Below are 16,916 nucleotides of genomic sequence, written 5' to 3'. Positions count from 1 at the left end.
CTTTATATTAATGAAAGGTTACTTAGTCAGGTAATGAAATGTCTACAAGCAAACAACCAAGCTCAGAGAGCACCAAGGACTCCACAGTTCAACCCTGAGCTACATATATTCACTTCTATTGGAGTGTTCCTATTCCTTGTGATGCTTGACTGAATACAATTAATTTTCCATTGGAAGATTGGGCCCCAAATCTGTTCATTCACACATATGAAGGCTATGGTTCCTGCCCCTCCTCCAAGTCTCAGCTATGCATTACTCACATAGCAAAGCACAACTCATGTAATAAGTCCTTTTATTTACTTGATTGTAAAGTGACAAATGACTCATACAGGGGCAATCCTGGTGGGCAGAGGGGTCAACAGTATCAAAATGGTGGGTGCAGTTGGGGGATTAAACCCCCACCACTTTTTACATGCATGAGACGCATGCAATACCTGCTAAAGTGAGTGGGGCTTCATTCAATCTGCCATTTTGATGCTGTTTAACCCCTGTTGCAGATACCCCTGGGCACAAATCAGGAAAAATCAGAATTGTAATCCTGAATTTCCTGCCTGATCCTTCCTGTTGAAATATCAGTGTCTATGAAGTAACTAACCCTAGGTGTAGGTGTAAGTAAGAGCTGATGGCCACTCAAGTTGCCCAGCTGAGATGAGGATTGCCTGGAAGATGTGGGAAGTTAGAGTATATTTTTAGAGAGAAAGTTGAAATCTCAGAGGTAAATCACATCTTCGCATTCTTCTTTCTTTGCTGGCAAGTTTTCAGTACCTTTTATTTCTTGAAAGTCTAGGTTATCTTTCAGAAATCCTTTCCCAGGTCCTGGTTGGTTCCAAGAGTTCTTCACTAGTTTTGGATTTTCTTTTGGAACTAGATCTCCCAGGCAACTGTCCAACTTTGGGCCATCAGGATTGATTCAAGGGAACCATGCTTACAATCTAACAGTGGTGTTTCTCAGTCATGTAGCAGTTTGTGCTATTCCTTGCCTTTTATCCATGTTTTGTTTACATTCCACAAGTTCCTAGCATTGTCTGTTCTCTTCCTCATAGTATAAAACCAAAGATTTTTGCAACAGGCAGTGAAAATTCAGAGATAAAATAAACAATATCTTTGACCTTCTCTGCAAATTATATCTTATAACTTTCACAAATGCATAAGTATAGTACACAGTATCAGGAAAGGAAAATGATTCTAACTTTAGGCTCACAATATTGCTGCCGTTGCTACAAATAAGCATACCCTAAAATCAGTTCAGTATTAAGCTTAATTAAAAATCCATTCTATCCTCCCTGTACCATTATCTGTTATATTTTTCAGAATTTTGCATATTATCTGGCAGGAACAGGCAAAACAAGGCACATACTTTTTTACATATATACACGAAATATATAGGAACAATACTGATTGTTCTGTTTAAATGTACCATATTTTTCTGACTATAAGACAATACTTTTTTCTAAAATTCTTACCCTAAAAATTGAAGGGCATCTTATTCAAGGAAGTCAGCCGAGAATCGCGCGGTTGCAAAACTGCCCATACTTTGTTTCTTCAGAGAGGCTTCCTCCTGTTGCTAGCCTCCAATCATGAGTGAAATAGCTTGTCTCCCAAACAGACTTCCTCCAATCACGAGCCTGATGTAACTGACGTCAGCTGATGCTGAACAAACCATTAGAGGAAGGCTGTTTGCAGAGACAAGCTATCGGCAGTTTCACTCATGACTGAATATAATCAGTTATGCAAAAGAGCATGGAAATAGAGCTGCAGAGAGACGGTTTGGACCTCCTCCCACCGAGTGTATCAGGTAAATGTTACCTAATTACTAAATAAAAATGTGTTCTGCACTATCTTTAAAATATTGATTTCTTAATTTTGGGTTGGAAAAGTGGGGGTCGTCTTGTACATGGGGGCGTCTTATTGTCAGAAAAATACGGTAATTGACTCTAATTTGGTCAGATCTTCAAGTGCTCTTAAGTTGGCACCATCTCAACAGTCATTACAAAAAAATGTGATAATCTTAACCAAGGAGGTATTGAGAAGGTACCTGGTATGTAAAAGAAAGTGATAAAGCAAGGCAATTTAAACTGAGTTCTTACAACAGGGTTCCTAAAGTTGCTTTTACATTGTGGGAAGGATCAGCTTTCAATGTACCAAGTTAGGATGTTGTGTTTTATACTGTTGTGTTGGATCACAGCCAGATCACCTCACTGTCAGATGACATTTTGAACTGGACTGTCAATAACAATAAAGACATTTGTCTTCCAAGCTGGAGGATCAAAGTTTAAGTGCTGTTGATGACCCAGATAAAATGGATTTACCTCAGTCTCCTGTGACAATAATTTATCACTATGCAAAAACAACATGACAGCTTAATATGAAATGAATTCTGAGCCAAAGAAGTAAAACACAATAAACTTCTTCAATACACAGAAAAAGATCTTCTCAAAAAGAATTTCTGCTCACTGGTGAAATAGTTATATAGGAGGTCTAGCTTCTGGTACAGCAAAATCATCAGGGTCAGAAAATATACAGAATATAAAGGAAAAAAATCAAATTTCAGTCAATTACATATACATGTAATTATAAGTACTTGTAATAGGTACATGCATATAGTATGTAGCAGCGACAACATAGTTATAAGGTATATAATATGGGTTATATTTCAGCTTTATTAAGTTTCCCTAACATGTTGATAATTTAGGCACTTTGACAGCTCTCCCACCATTAGCTGGAAGTGAGCAGTCTGAAACTTTTCTAATTGGTTCAGGACAATGCTTTGATACTAGGCCAGCCAGGCCTATCTTCAGCTGCTTCATGATTTCCTTTAGAATTGTGCTGGTTGCTTTGGTCAACTTTTGCTGTCTTCTTCAGGCTGTCTTCCTTGCTCTTTGGCACTCTTGATTTTATACCCATCTGCTTCTTTTCTGTGAGATGTTCCCTTCACAGCTGTCACTTCACTTACTGCTCAGTCCTACTTTGATTTAACAGTGCATTCAAAAAATGATTTTAATAAATGCTTAGAGAAAAGCGGGAGTCTTTATACTGTAAAATATGAGGATAAAGTCAAATTTTGCTTAGTTGCTTCTTGGCATTCAGTAGGTAAAGCTCCATCTTGCCTTTCATGTATTTTTCAACTCCATGAAAGAATGTTTCTTATACACCTTATTCCCTCCATGTGCTTTTATTTTGCAGTAGCCAGTTCTGGCTATCCACTTGTTCACTTCAGGAACAAAACCAAAAACCCCTGTAATAAGTCAACCACTCTTATCTTTCATACTCCTGTTATTAGTAACTTTCTCAGGAACTCACCACCATGGCTTCACTTTTGTTTTCTTTTTTTTTACTGAGACGCTCAGGTTTTTATACTCTTAAAAGAGTTTTTATACTCTTCCTCTCCAAAAAGAATAAGGATGCTCTGTTACATAGAAAGTAGCAGGATATTAATTTCCAGAATAAGCACTGTGGAAGAAAGCTTGCTAATTCATCTAATAACCTATTTTCATACATACAATTCAATGCATTATACAGCTTACAAAAAATAATCATCTCTCCTGTCAATGGGCCAGACGAGTACATTCACTTCACATATCCATCTGCTTTTAGCAGAGGCTCCTAAGAATGTAAGAAGATCCATGACACACTCAAGGATCTATTTATTCCAGCATTCTTGGACAACCAAATAGTGACCATTTAGGTGTTCAAAAGCATGAACAAGACTCTGATAATGTTCTTCTACTATCATTTTCCAAGAGTTCAGATTTAAAGTACACTTCCTGCAATCATTGACAGCCCTATCATTCACCTAGTTATCCATTCTCCACTTAAAAAACATATAATTGAGTAGCAATCACAACATCCAGTGGCTATGGATTCTTTGCTTAAAGAAATACTTCATTTTATTGAAATGGTATCTCTTTGGCATTTAAATTCAATACGATTCCAATTTTAACATTGTGAGAGAAGGAGAAAAACTTAGGGTTTTTCTGTCCACAATCTTCCCATTTGCTTGTCTATCATACTTTTTCTTATTTAAAGCCCTCTACAGGTTCACTTCATTCTAAACCACCTTTCTCTCTCTCTCTCTCTCTCTCTCTCTCCCTTTCTCTCTTAATAAATATATATATATTCTATGGTTCTATGGTTTTACTTATCAGGACATAATAAAAATCATCCAGTCCTTAGCAGTTCTCAAAAGTAGGTAAATGCAACCTCAGGTGAACAACAACACATGACATATTACATCATGTCATCATTTATTTTACAAACAGAAAGCCAAAATGGAGAAGGCATGTGTACTTTCTTTTTCACACAGCTGTACCTAGTTAGTGGGATGTTGGCAGCAGTAGGTTGGCTTGAAAGTTAATTGTAGATCAAAGAGCCTAGCCTGCACAGCATAGCAAGTGTGTCTTGGGGATAAAACTGGACTTTGGCTTTCTTTTCAGCAATGTGGCCAAAATGTGCCAAAACTGACCACTACTGTCCTTACCATTAGCAGGCAGTGCTGTATCTAGCATGGGTGTAACTAAGGCTGGTAACCTAGATTTTCTCTTTCTTATGAAGAAAAGTACTATGTGACAACTTTAGTTGAGCAAAGCCATAGTGGGCAATAGAAGTCAGTATTGATGGGACCATCTGGAAATGACCATGGCCTATGGAAGTTTCTCATTTGGAATATAAGAGGAATAAATGGCAAAGAGCCTGAAGTAATGAAACAAATGAAAGAAGGAAAAACAAGGATGCTGTGTGTCTGTGCAACTCAGAGAAAGGGGGAAGAGGTAATAGAACTGTATGAAGGAAGTTTGATTTGTGAAATGAAGCTGGTGAATACATGCAGGGAAGCGAAGATGTAAATTTAATTTTGAATAAAAGGACTAAAATGTATGCCAGAAAGCTTGAGCTGACATAATGTAGCTTGTGTGGCTGCATAGGAAGGTGCAGTCCTCTAAAGGATGACAGTAGAAGAACCAGAGATGAGTCGGGGGGGGGGGATTGTGCAACATTCTGAATGAATATGATCCAGAAGGGGAAAAAAATATTTTGCATCATTATTTTGAATGAGGAGGAATAAGATAAGGGAGTACAGAAAGAGAAGTGATTGGGCCTTCAGAGATCCAAGAATAAAAGAGAATGACATTAACATTCAACACTGAGCAGATAGTAAGAAAAGGGTATGTGCTGTTCACTTGGCTGTTTAATGCAGTTATGGAGAAAAGTATGTGAAAGGCTTATAGCAATGATGGAGGTGTATTAGCCAGGGAAGTGGATCCAAATGATGCTCTATTGCTGGCTGGAATCTGAATTATTGTATGGTGTGGTATGGAATATGGAACTAAAAATGAATGTATCAAAGAGCACAGTGGTTGTGTTTGACAGGGAAAATAGAATTATTCATAAATGGCAAAAAAACATGGCTAAGGAGATAAATTTATGTACCATGGTAGAATGTTTAATAAAATGAATAAATCGATGGAGAAATTTTAGGACTCAGAGATGCTATTAGAAAGGTAGTGGAGAAAATGTGGACTCTAGCAATAAATAAATGTTGAAAGAAACAAAATGGCTATGGATTAGAACACAGCTCTGCCTATTTATCACATGGAAGTGTGAGTTGGGTACGCCAGGAGGCATATAAAAGCAAATTGAATGCAATGGAAATGGAGAACTTGAGAAGCGTGGGTGGTAAAACAAGAAGGGATAGGATACGAATGCAAAGTATTGAACCTTCTGAATGCTGAATCTTACTTTGGTGGAATCCCCTCCTATGTGGGGAGTGGGGAAATTGCCTCATAAAAAACCCTGCTATGACATTTTTAGTTCCATCTCCACTATCTACTGCTCCAAAGTCTCTTTCCTCTGTTCATATTGCTGACCTGCTTATAACGTGTTTTTTCCCTTATTCTTTATCATCTTTTCCCCTGAAACTTAAGTAGAATTCCATAAGTCTTTACTCCCCCCACCCCCGCCATTAAGATTAAGTCCTACGTGTGTTCAGGGTCATTCTTTATTTCTTTGACATTCTCCCTTTTTTTCTTTTATGTGTTGTTATATATTAGTATGTAAATCCCGGCAAGGGGCAAGGTATTATCTTTGGCTTTTACTACTCCACAAACTAATGACAGTGAATGAATAAACTAGTGAGTAATAATTCTGAAGTATTCTGAACTTTTTTGCCTTGTAACCCAGTTAGTATTGCAGATAGGAGTTGCAGGCTTGCTTCCTTTCAACCACTTAAGCCATTTCAAAGGATAAATAAGCTAATTAAGAAAATTTATGCACATTGGTATTCTTTAATCAAATGTGTTTTTCTAGTTAGAGAATTTATTTTTAAGTACCAAATTCAAGACCTCCTGAAGAGAAGAATCATCAGAGAAGTGTGACTAGCAATTCTGATCCTGTCTTATGATGCCTTTAAGGATAGCTCACCTGGATTTAACAGGCTTATTTAAAAAATGAAGCAGGCTAATACGGACTAGAGTTTACACTTCTATCATTTTGAAGGCATTGCTTTCGTACACCTTGGAGTGATAATGGCAAGGGATAGGCTTAAAGTTAGCAAATTACACTTTCTTCCCTTATACAAAAACTCTAAAAGTTACTCCCCAGAAAACAGCTGGTCCTCAGATAGCTGGTAAGCAACTACATATCTGGATTTCAAAAATCCTGGGCTTCATGTTACAGTTCATGCAACATTTGTCACAGGTAGGAGTGTGCACAAACCAGAAAATATGTTTTGTTCCATGCATAAAGCAAATGCTTCGTGCCGCAGAAGTTTGGCCAGACTGTTCCAGATGCATTGCAGTCTAGCCAAATTGATACCCAGAATATTTTGGTTATGTCTGGGTTATATCTGACAAAAATACAGGAAGGATTCATGGGTAAATTAGGCAAGGCAGCTAGACTGCGACCTTCTCTCCTTTCTCCATATACAACCCTATGTGCTAGCCCTCCAGAAAAACTTCCTAGCACCTACCCTCCCTGCTGCCACCCCCTACCAACACAACTGAATTCAAATTTGACTTTTTCTTTTCTTTTCTTTTCTTTTTTCTTCTCTCTTCTCTTTTCAGTGCCTTCAGTCAGTCTTGACTCCTGGCAAGTGCCAGGCAAGTCCCTGCAGTTTTCTTGGCAAGATTTCAGGAGTGGTTTGCCATTGCCTCCTTCCTAGGGCTGAGAGTGAGTGACTGGCCCAAGGTCACCCAGCTGGCTTCATGCCTAAGGTGGGACTCAAACTCACAGTCTCCCGATTTTCAGCCTGGTGCCTTAATAATTTTCCTTATTCTTCTTTGTTTCTTGTAGCTGCCACTGCCAATCTTAAATTCAAGCATGGCATATCTAGAAGCTCCACTTGTCCATCTACCTTCTCTGTGCCTTGCTTTCCTATAGACATCACTGTCTTGCCCAGTGGCCTGCCACCCACCCCACTCCTAGGTTCCCAGCACCTTCCTTTCCTTCATCTCTCCTTAGCCTCTGCTGCCAAAAGCTATACATGTTTTCCTGCTGCTTCCACCCCAGAACACCTCTGCCTGGAACACGTGAGTTCTGGGTCTACGCACAGATGAAATACACTTAATAGTCCCTGTTCCATCCATGAGTGATTCCATACACAGAACATTTTGCATATTCCAAGTCACTAGCCTCCATTGTTACCAGAAAAGGCTACTGATCTCTTCTTGATGGTTGAGCATGTGTGAACCATGCCATTGTACCAGTTCACACTTGATTAAAACAAATGTACTATTTTTGGATTTGATTTTGGTTCTGGTTTTCTTCTCTCTCTCTCTCATTTTGCCAAACATTTTCATCCATACTGAAGTGGTTTCTTTCTATTTTCTGTTCTCTAGATGCTTGACAATTTCTTTAAATTTCTCGTAGTGGCATTTGGAGGCTTACCTTACTGCTCAAGATGGCGGAGAACATGACTGCTGATGTTGTTATTTTCTGATACTTATTTTCATCATTTTGAAACCTCCCTGGCCACCCACATTTCCCAGTTTGGGTTGTATTTCCAAATGATGAATTCCCTGGGAACTTATTTTAAGCATGGGAAACTGGGCGGCTGCAGCCCCTACAGAGCTGATACGACATATGGCAATCTTCTAATTAAAGAGATGCAAGAATACCACACCCCTTTAAATGACATTTTAAAAGCTAATGCCATTCATCAAATTGAGTGAAGGAAAAAGATTAAAAAATCTGAAAAATTGTAGGAATTTTTGTCTCCCCACTGGGGAGAAAGAATTTGCTCAAATAGATATGTTTTTCTATTAGCTAAAAGTCAAGCCAGTGCAGTCCCACATGGCATTTAACCCAAGGGAGGTTGTTAACAAGCTCTGAATGCTAGCACTATTGCATAAATTGGAAAGATGCAGAGGATCTGTGAACAACAGCAGATCTAAAACTGGCAGGGGGCCTTGGTTTTGAAAGTAAGTCAGAGGAACTGAATTAAGCACATGGTCCAACATGACATGCTTCGAAAAAATTCAGGGTTCCTCTAGTGCTTCTTTGAAAGATCAGTCACTCTCTGCAAAGAGATTACCTAGACAACAGTTTTTCCATCAGCACTCCAGAACATTGCCTATTCCAGCTAACCACTGTAAAAACTGATGTCTGGATTCCATTTTCTTTTTAATGGCCAGATTCTTCCTCCCCAACCCCTTCCATTGTGTGAAATGTCTTTTAGTTGTAAGATTGACAGCAAAAATTATCTCTCTCCTTGTGTTTCTAAGCCACTCGAGGATGTTCTGAGCAAAAGTATGAAGGAAAAAAATGCATTAAATAAATACATGAAATGATACAATTAATATATTCTGCTCTTAGGTCATAATTAATCATGTCTTCCCCTCAGCTGTTTTCTCAGAAACTTAGTTTATTATCAATTAAAAGGGGAGCAGGTGAAAAGAAGCACTGATTTTCCATCTGCTAATCTCACTACCAGCTATTTTGAAATATAAAATAAAATTGGAAAGCTGACCTCTATCAAGTCATGTGTATTTTGCTAACAGATATTGTGTGGGATACCATAGCTCTGAAAATGCTTATAGTACTGGAACAGCACAAAGTTATATTCAATTTTGCAGCAAAAGCTATCCCACACATTTCTATTAACAAACCACACATAAAGTTATAGGTCAGCTACCCATTTTTTAATTATTATTATTTCAAAATAACTGGGAGTGGGATTAGTAGATGGAAAGTTCAACGATTAACACCAAAATAACTTGTAAGATTCCTTGTAATATTAACATATTTCCCTGTAAGATTAAATCCACCAGCAAGTTATCTCTCGGCAACAAATGGTGACGGCAAGTGATTTATAAAACTTTTTAAGCTCAAACTTACAGTAGCTAAGCCCAAAGCATCCTCTGCTGTCAACAGAACATCTAGCCAGTCTTGAAACACGCTATCCTGAGGGTACGTTGGAGATTGGAATGATCCATCTTGAGATTGGACCATTTCCAGTACACTGAATGACCATTCTGAGATGATGTTTTACACACCTTTAATTCCTCTAAATGATCCCTTATCATGGCCATTTTGTCAATGAACATAAAGGTTTATTTGGTGACCGTGAGAAAGCCATCAAAGCCACGTTTGCTGGATTTTAATGCCAAGTGAATAATACATTCAGATGATTTTGTTCTAGCTGTAAGAGGACAGATACTTCTATGCTTTACAAGAATGGGTTGGATTCCATTAGGGAACAGCAATGTAGCTAGACAATGATAGATTGAAGGAAAAAAAGGTTTTCCTTCTCTTACGGTGGTTTCTCCTTTAGGCTATTTATTTAATTTGTACAAGGCCCAACTCCCAGCAACTCTGGGCAGCTGACAAAGTAAGAGCACAGGAAAAAAAAAATAACAATACAACAATAAGACAGGAACAAAGGATGGCAAATGCCAGGCAACAACAAAAAACATGCCCGCACTACCTCAAGGGGCTTCAGCCACCCTAGCCAAAGACCTAAGCAAACAGCCAGGACTTCAAAGCAGGAACTGCTGCAGTAATGAATTATCTATATTTTAAAGTAAACATAATAGTGATTATCTATCCTTATACAAGTACATGGCTTTCCTGATTGTATATGGGGGGGGAGGGAGGCACAAAAAAAGGATGATATGATGAATAGTGCCAGTTTGCCTATAACCTTATCAGTATTGATAAGCCAAATACCATCATCTGTCATTTTCTGGGTGATCATATGGGCGAGCCCCATAATTACAAACTCTTTCGCTTAGCTCTCATATCTAGCTTTAGTTATATCTCTGGTAAGAACTAACCTCAGCAAACATTTGCTCTACATCTGGAAACCCAAAGAGGACTGGATTTTTTCCTCTCCCAAGAGCATTTTTTACAGCATGATTTCAGAGTCATTCTGCAGGTAATTCTAATTACTAATTAGAGAGACATCTGCTCCTATTTCCTCAATAATAAATGTAATAGCTAATGATACTGTTATGATCAAAAGCAGAGGTCTTGTTTCCAGTGATAACACTACATCTTCATAAATTGTTTAATGGCTGGTTCCAAGATTTGAATATATTTGGTTTAATTTATTTGCAACTCTATATGTTTATAAATCAGCAGGAAAAATGTTTGCTTGCTTGTCAGTGTAGGGAGAAGGGGAAGAAAATTTGTTCTGAATTCCGTATTTTGAATAAAGGATTATGCCAAACTAAGATGACTCTGTTTCTATGTGAATCTAGGGCTGGGTTCACACAACATTATTATTGATATTATTGTTATTCTTTCTTTATAACCTACTTTTCAAAGTAACTATCCTCCCAAAATGGCTTACAAGCAATATAAGCAATTATAAAGAAGGATCCTACAAGTTTGCTTCTAGATCCGCCCCCGCCCCTTCTCTACCTTCTAGTTAGTGTTGACTCCCTGGACAATTCCTTGCAGTTTTCTTGGCAAGATTTTGGAAGTGGTTTGCCATTGCCCGCTCCCCAGGGCTGAGACAGAATGAAATAACCCAAAGTCACCCAGCCAGCTTCGAGCCTAAGGCAGGAACAGAACTCATGGTTTCCCAATTTCTACCTTGGTGACTTTAACCATCACACCAAACTGGCTCTATTATAAGTAATATCTACTGAATGTTTTAAGATATTATTTACAAGCAAACCTCTGGGGTCCTTCCCACAGGATAATTAGTCCTGTGGATGGGGGAGAAGAGCTCCGGTGGTTAACACTTGTGTTGCTCTCTGTCTCTAGTGTCCTTTTCCACAAGGCAACTGGTAGCAGTGGCCCTCTAGTACAGAAAGAACAATCCAGTTTAAGTGGAAGATGTTGATTGTCCTCTTCTTTTTCACTTCAGAAAAGAAGATAAAAATAAGAATGGAATATATGTAAGGAGTAACCAACATAAGGAATGACCAGCCCTTTTTCCCCTTCTTTTCTTAGTGCTCCTTTTTCTGATTTCATTTTTCTCTCTTTCCTGTCTTGTGGTTTATGGGAGAGGGACAGATGAATGGATCCAAATGAAGTAGCTTGTGAAATTAGGTCAAAGGCTGTGAGTAGCCCTAGGGCTTTAAGTTTCTGACCCTGATCCATATATGTGTTGTAGGACATATTCCATAGATCAGTGTTTCTCAAACTTTTTTCTCTCAGGACACCTTCCTACTTTTAAAAATTACAGAGGACCCCAAAATAGCTTTTGTTTGTATGGGTTATATTCATCAATATTTACCATATTAAACACCAAAAATGATGTGTTTGCTGCTGCTACCATTTCACACAATTGTTTGATGGGATTTTAATATTGTATTATTTTTCAACATAGGCTGGCAAATCATTTTGATTTCACAGACACCTGAGGTGTCCTAGGACCACACTTTAAGAAGCACTGCCATAGATGAAGAGCAAAAGGCAAAGAGTTAACATGTTATGCTCTCACCTAATTACTTGTATTTCTCTTGCTTTCTACAGGTAGTCCTCACTTAACATCCACTTGTTCAGCAACCATTCAAAGTTATGATGGTGCTGAACGAGGGGAACTTACAATAGGTTCTTATAGTGCGGCCATCGCAGTGTCCCCACGGTCACATGATCATGTTACAGGCTCTCAGTGACCATCTCACAATTATGATGTTGCATTATCCCGCAGTCACATTATCGCCATTTGTGACTTTCACTGCCAGCTTCCAACAACCAAAGTCAGTGAGGAAGCCAGCAGGAGGTTGCAAATGGTGACCACGGGATGCTGCAACCATGCAAGATTTGCCTAACAATGGCAACTGGGACTACAAGAACTGCCGTCCTAAGTTGGTGCAGCCATGTGGCATTGCACCTTACAACTGCATCACTTAGCAATGGAGTTCCTGGTCCCAAATACCATCAGTAAGTGAGGACTACTGTACCTGTAATAAAATATTTATACCCAAATATTCCCCAGCTCATTCTAATAGCTGCTGATGGTGAGAAATATCTGATGATGGGATTATACTGGATCTGTGAAAGTATATTCAAGAGAAAAGGCAAATGCAACAAGAAGTACTACCTTCAAGAGGCTTTCAACTGTTAAAGAATTGTAGTATCAGAAATATAAATACTGATGATGCTGTTCATCATGATTCACACTTTCAAGTTGTTATATTCTGTTTCTGTTCCTTTCTTTGTTGCTGTTTAGTATCTTGAGTATTTGCCAGAGTAGAAGAGTATAAATCAAAACAAAACAAGACATGCACCATCATCTTGACTATAATGTACTTTTGCTTCTCCTGTTCTACTGTAACACTCTGTGGTTCCTTATTGTAAGGTTGGTCAATGTTTGCAGGGTCAATGGTCAGAACTCAGCTTTCTGAACTTGTATGGATCCACAAGAGTCCGTGCAGTGAAGTGATGTCACTTGAAGGAGCAGGGCCAACATTGTTCAATTGGCTTTGTGTTTCTTTTCTGAGAAATTTGCTCCTCAGAGGCTCCTATCTCTTTGCCATTCTTAATTTTGAAGGGGGAAAAGCCCACAAAATATTGTGCTGCCAAAATTTGGCCACCTTGTCATCCAATATTATCCCAGAGTGCTGAGCACCCTGCCAGGATATACTCCAGATGCTGGAGATGTTCAAAACACAGTATCCGTGCTTGATGAACTTCGGTATTGACCAAAGGTTCACCATGTAACTCTGAGAATGAAGTTAAACTATTTTTATACCAGTTCCTCAATTTCCAATATGAAATGGTTGTATGCCATTTTAGCAAAATTCAACAGTTTTCCCAAAGCTGTACACATGTAAGCTTTGCACATGGACAGACATGGGACCCATTTAACAACTATTATGCACTACTTTAAGCTTTAGGACATATTGGAAAAAGTCCACAGCATGCCTCAACATCTGCAGAAATAGAAGTTGAATTTGTGCATGTCTCTCTGTGTGTTTAGTCTTATGCTAACACCCTAAGACAGTTGTTCTCAACCTCAGCAATTGTGAGATGTGTGGACTTCAACTCCCATAATTCCCCAGCCTGCCATGTTGAAGTCCACACATCTCACAATTGCTGTGGCTGAAAAACATTGCCCTAAGATAATGCATTATAAGCTATCATTCTTCAAGGCTGAGACCATGAGGAAAACTTGAATGTGCCCTCTTCCAAGCTGCCTGAGAAGGGGGTGAGACACCAGAGAGCTACTGTTCTACTTAATCTGAAAGTTATCAAAATTACGTTATAAATATATGAAGATATGTCCATATTTACAACAAGGTTAAGAAGTGCAGAAGACTTGAGGATTTACACTGTAGGCATTTTCCCTTCATTGCCTTATATATTTCAGGATTCCTGAAGATGGGCTTTCACTGCTTTTCTCTGGCAAGAAAATGATTAATCGCCCGCTCTGGAAACTCCCACAGATCAGCTACCCTGCTGGTTCTGTTTTAAACAGTGCAGTAGAAAAGACAAATTATTTTGCCAGTCTTGGGATGCCAAATGGTTTTATATTAATTGATACTTTCGTACCATAAGATCAAATTTCTGTTGCATGGAGTCTCACAGTCCATGTTCTCTGTGTAACATAATGTGAAGTATGCCTTGATTTCCTTTTCTTTCCTTTCCTTTCCTTTTTCTGGGAGCAAATAAAGCAGCTGCTCATTACTAAATCAGGCTATCCAGCTCCATATGGTTTTCATCAAGGGTGCAAAACTTTTCCAGCCTCAGGCATTTGGGCTTTAAGTAGTATGCAGAGGGCTTCAGTTCAGTAGTGGGTGAGCTAAGACAAAAATTGATTTGATTTAATTTACTTTTAATTAAAGTAACCATCAGCAGGTGGTAGCATCTGGGTGACTTTGTCTGAGCTCAGAAGCTAAGGAGGGTCAAACCTGGTTAGCACTTGGATGGGAGTCCTCCAGGGAATCCCAAGGCTGGAAACTAGATTGGGAAGTTGAAAAACAACCTGAGAGAAGGCAATGGCAAACCATGTCTATACCATTGCCAGAAAAACCACAAAGATGTCTATGAAATCACCATGAGTTAAACTTGACTCAAAAATGACTTGCAATTAAGATGACCGCTCTCCAGCAATGCATTTAATAATGTTTCCTTTCTATCATACTAAAAGTTTCCTGGCTAGCTTTTGAGTTTATTAACGTTTGCTCTACACAGGCTGTGCAGGAGTATTTCTCTTCTTCATTGGAGATAAACCTAGTACTTTTGCATACAAACTTATGCTCTGAAGTAGAAACAGCCTTCTCCCTCTCGTTGAAAGGGCTTAATCAGGGAGTGAACCTACAATCTCTCTTGGTCAAGGTGAGTATCATACCTCTGATTTCATGGTCGACAGACTGTGTGTGACCTTTACTCTCTTTTTTGGGGGTGAGAAATAAAAATGTCACACTACTCTACCTGGCAACCGGTGATGCAAACAAAGTGGCTTTTAATTGCTGAATTGACCCATTTGAGGGTGTTCGTAAAATACATGGAACCTAAACTAAGCAGATGCCTGGGTTCACAGAACACACTCAAACACACACACGTCCAACTAATCAAGATTAGAATGAACCAAGTCCAACATGCTCTCTGAACACAGCCATTAGATTAGTAACTGACCTGTTAAAACCACTGCTTGGCCTGGAGAGGAATAAGCACTACATTCTGATTTTTGCTTTGTTTATTTTATTTTCAGATCAGTGTGAAATTCAAGGACCTCCTGCTACTTCTTTTCTTTCTGCTGCAGATCTGTTTTCAGTTTATTTTGTTTTTTTTAATCACAGCACAAAGATATGAGGTAGGCAGTTTGGCAGAATAATCCCATCCATGAGATGGGAACTGAGAGACCATAACAGCACAGCAGGTTAGTAAACTAGCAGTTTAGCGGTAAGGAACAGATGTGGAGGTATCCCAGAGATAGGCCATCTAGCTGGCAAGTTTGTGGGGGTGCAGCAGACATGGCAGACGGCTGTGTGTTTGTGTAACTGAATCCCTATGCCCCATGTGTGAATGTAAGAATGACAGAGGGAGAAAACTAAATCGATGGAAAGTGAAGAATGGAAGTGAGAGTGATGTCAGACTTCTCCTTGGCAGGCTGGCCTAAAGCTCATTAAAGTAGTGCACAAGAATCCAGATGACCAATTTATTGTGAAAAAGCTAAGAAGCCTTTATGAAAGAATTCCAGCAACTGCTGAGTGTCAAATTGCAACTTCTGTTTCTACTAATCAACATTCCAATTTCTTGTCCCTCTTTCCTCTGCCCATTCTACATAAAGGGCTCCAGCAGTTCTCTTTTGGGTGGGCCATACAGTTTCTACCTGTTTATTGTTTTGGTAAATGGCCTGATTTAGTATCAGTTGGTTTAATTTTAATCATATGAGAACTAACTTTCACTAGTGAGGGGCATGAGTGAAAGTTAGTTCTCCTGAATTAATTTTCACCCGAAGCCCACCCACCACTCTAGAATTCCACTAGCTATTTTTATTTGAACAGAGGCTGCACTTATATCATTTTAGACTCTGGACTTAATGCTCCGAGGGACTCCTTTTCTTTAGAAGGCCACATGTGCTACATCACATATTTCAAAAGATGATAAGACAGCCTTACTTTTTCTGGGAGCTATCCTGGTTATCTAGCAAGGCTGGGCTCTGGATTTTTACACAAAAGTGGTGAGAATGCAGTCCATGATCCTGACAGATTTGTCTAACTCTGTTCTAGACCACCAAAAGATCATCTATTCTCTCCACAATTTCCCAGCTACAGTGGCCGTTCATGAGACTTTGGCGTAATAATGTCTCAATATCTGGAGGCCCACCACACTGGGGAGATTGTGCTGGAGATAAATTTCCCTCTGTCAATAATAAATGGGCTTCATATGCTTCTATTTTTCCCCCACCGGCATGGACAGAAATCACCTGAGAAGACTTCTCAGGTTTAGCAGTTGAATCAGAATATTTGATTTTAATTCTCTCAAAATGTACATACCAATTCATGGGAAAACAGCACCCTAATATACAAGTAAAATGTGTTATAAAACTGCATTTAGTCTACTATGTAATGCATAACCTTCACACCTTATTTCTTTTAAATTAAAAATGGCAAGAGTAGGTACTATTTAGCTTCCTTTCAGCACTGTGTTTCTCAGCACAGCCAGCGTGCCGAGGATTTTAACAAATTGAGACATTCAAATCATTTTCACAGCAGTGAGCTGAATAGGTACTTGATTTAATGAGGAAGAAGCAAAGGAAGATTGATTGGAAAACCCTAAAGGATACAGTATCGCTTGCTCCAGCAGCAAGCATATATTTTGGACCAACTGAAAGGTCACTAAATTAAGAAATTTTTAAAAAATCATCCCATCCCTTATAGTAATGTGGTTGTACTGCAAGTCTGCTTTGTCTAGTATGTCATCATCACCATGTCAATTCTGTCTTGATGAAACCGGCTTTATAGACAGGAGGGAGTGAAGGCTTTTGCTTCTCCCAATAAATATGGATGATGCTCAGTGCTATT

The sequence above is a fragment of the Python bivittatus genome, unplaced genomic scaffold (assembly GCF_059951505.1).
Source record: "Python bivittatus isolate LINGU-HERP-01145 unplaced genomic scaffold, Pbiv_v1 ctg000590_np1212, whole genome shotgun sequence".
NCBI classification, from domain to species: Eukaryota; Metazoa; Chordata; class Lepidosauria; order Squamata; family Pythonidae; genus Python; species Python bivittatus.
Note: the sequence above shows the minus strand (reverse complement) of the source record.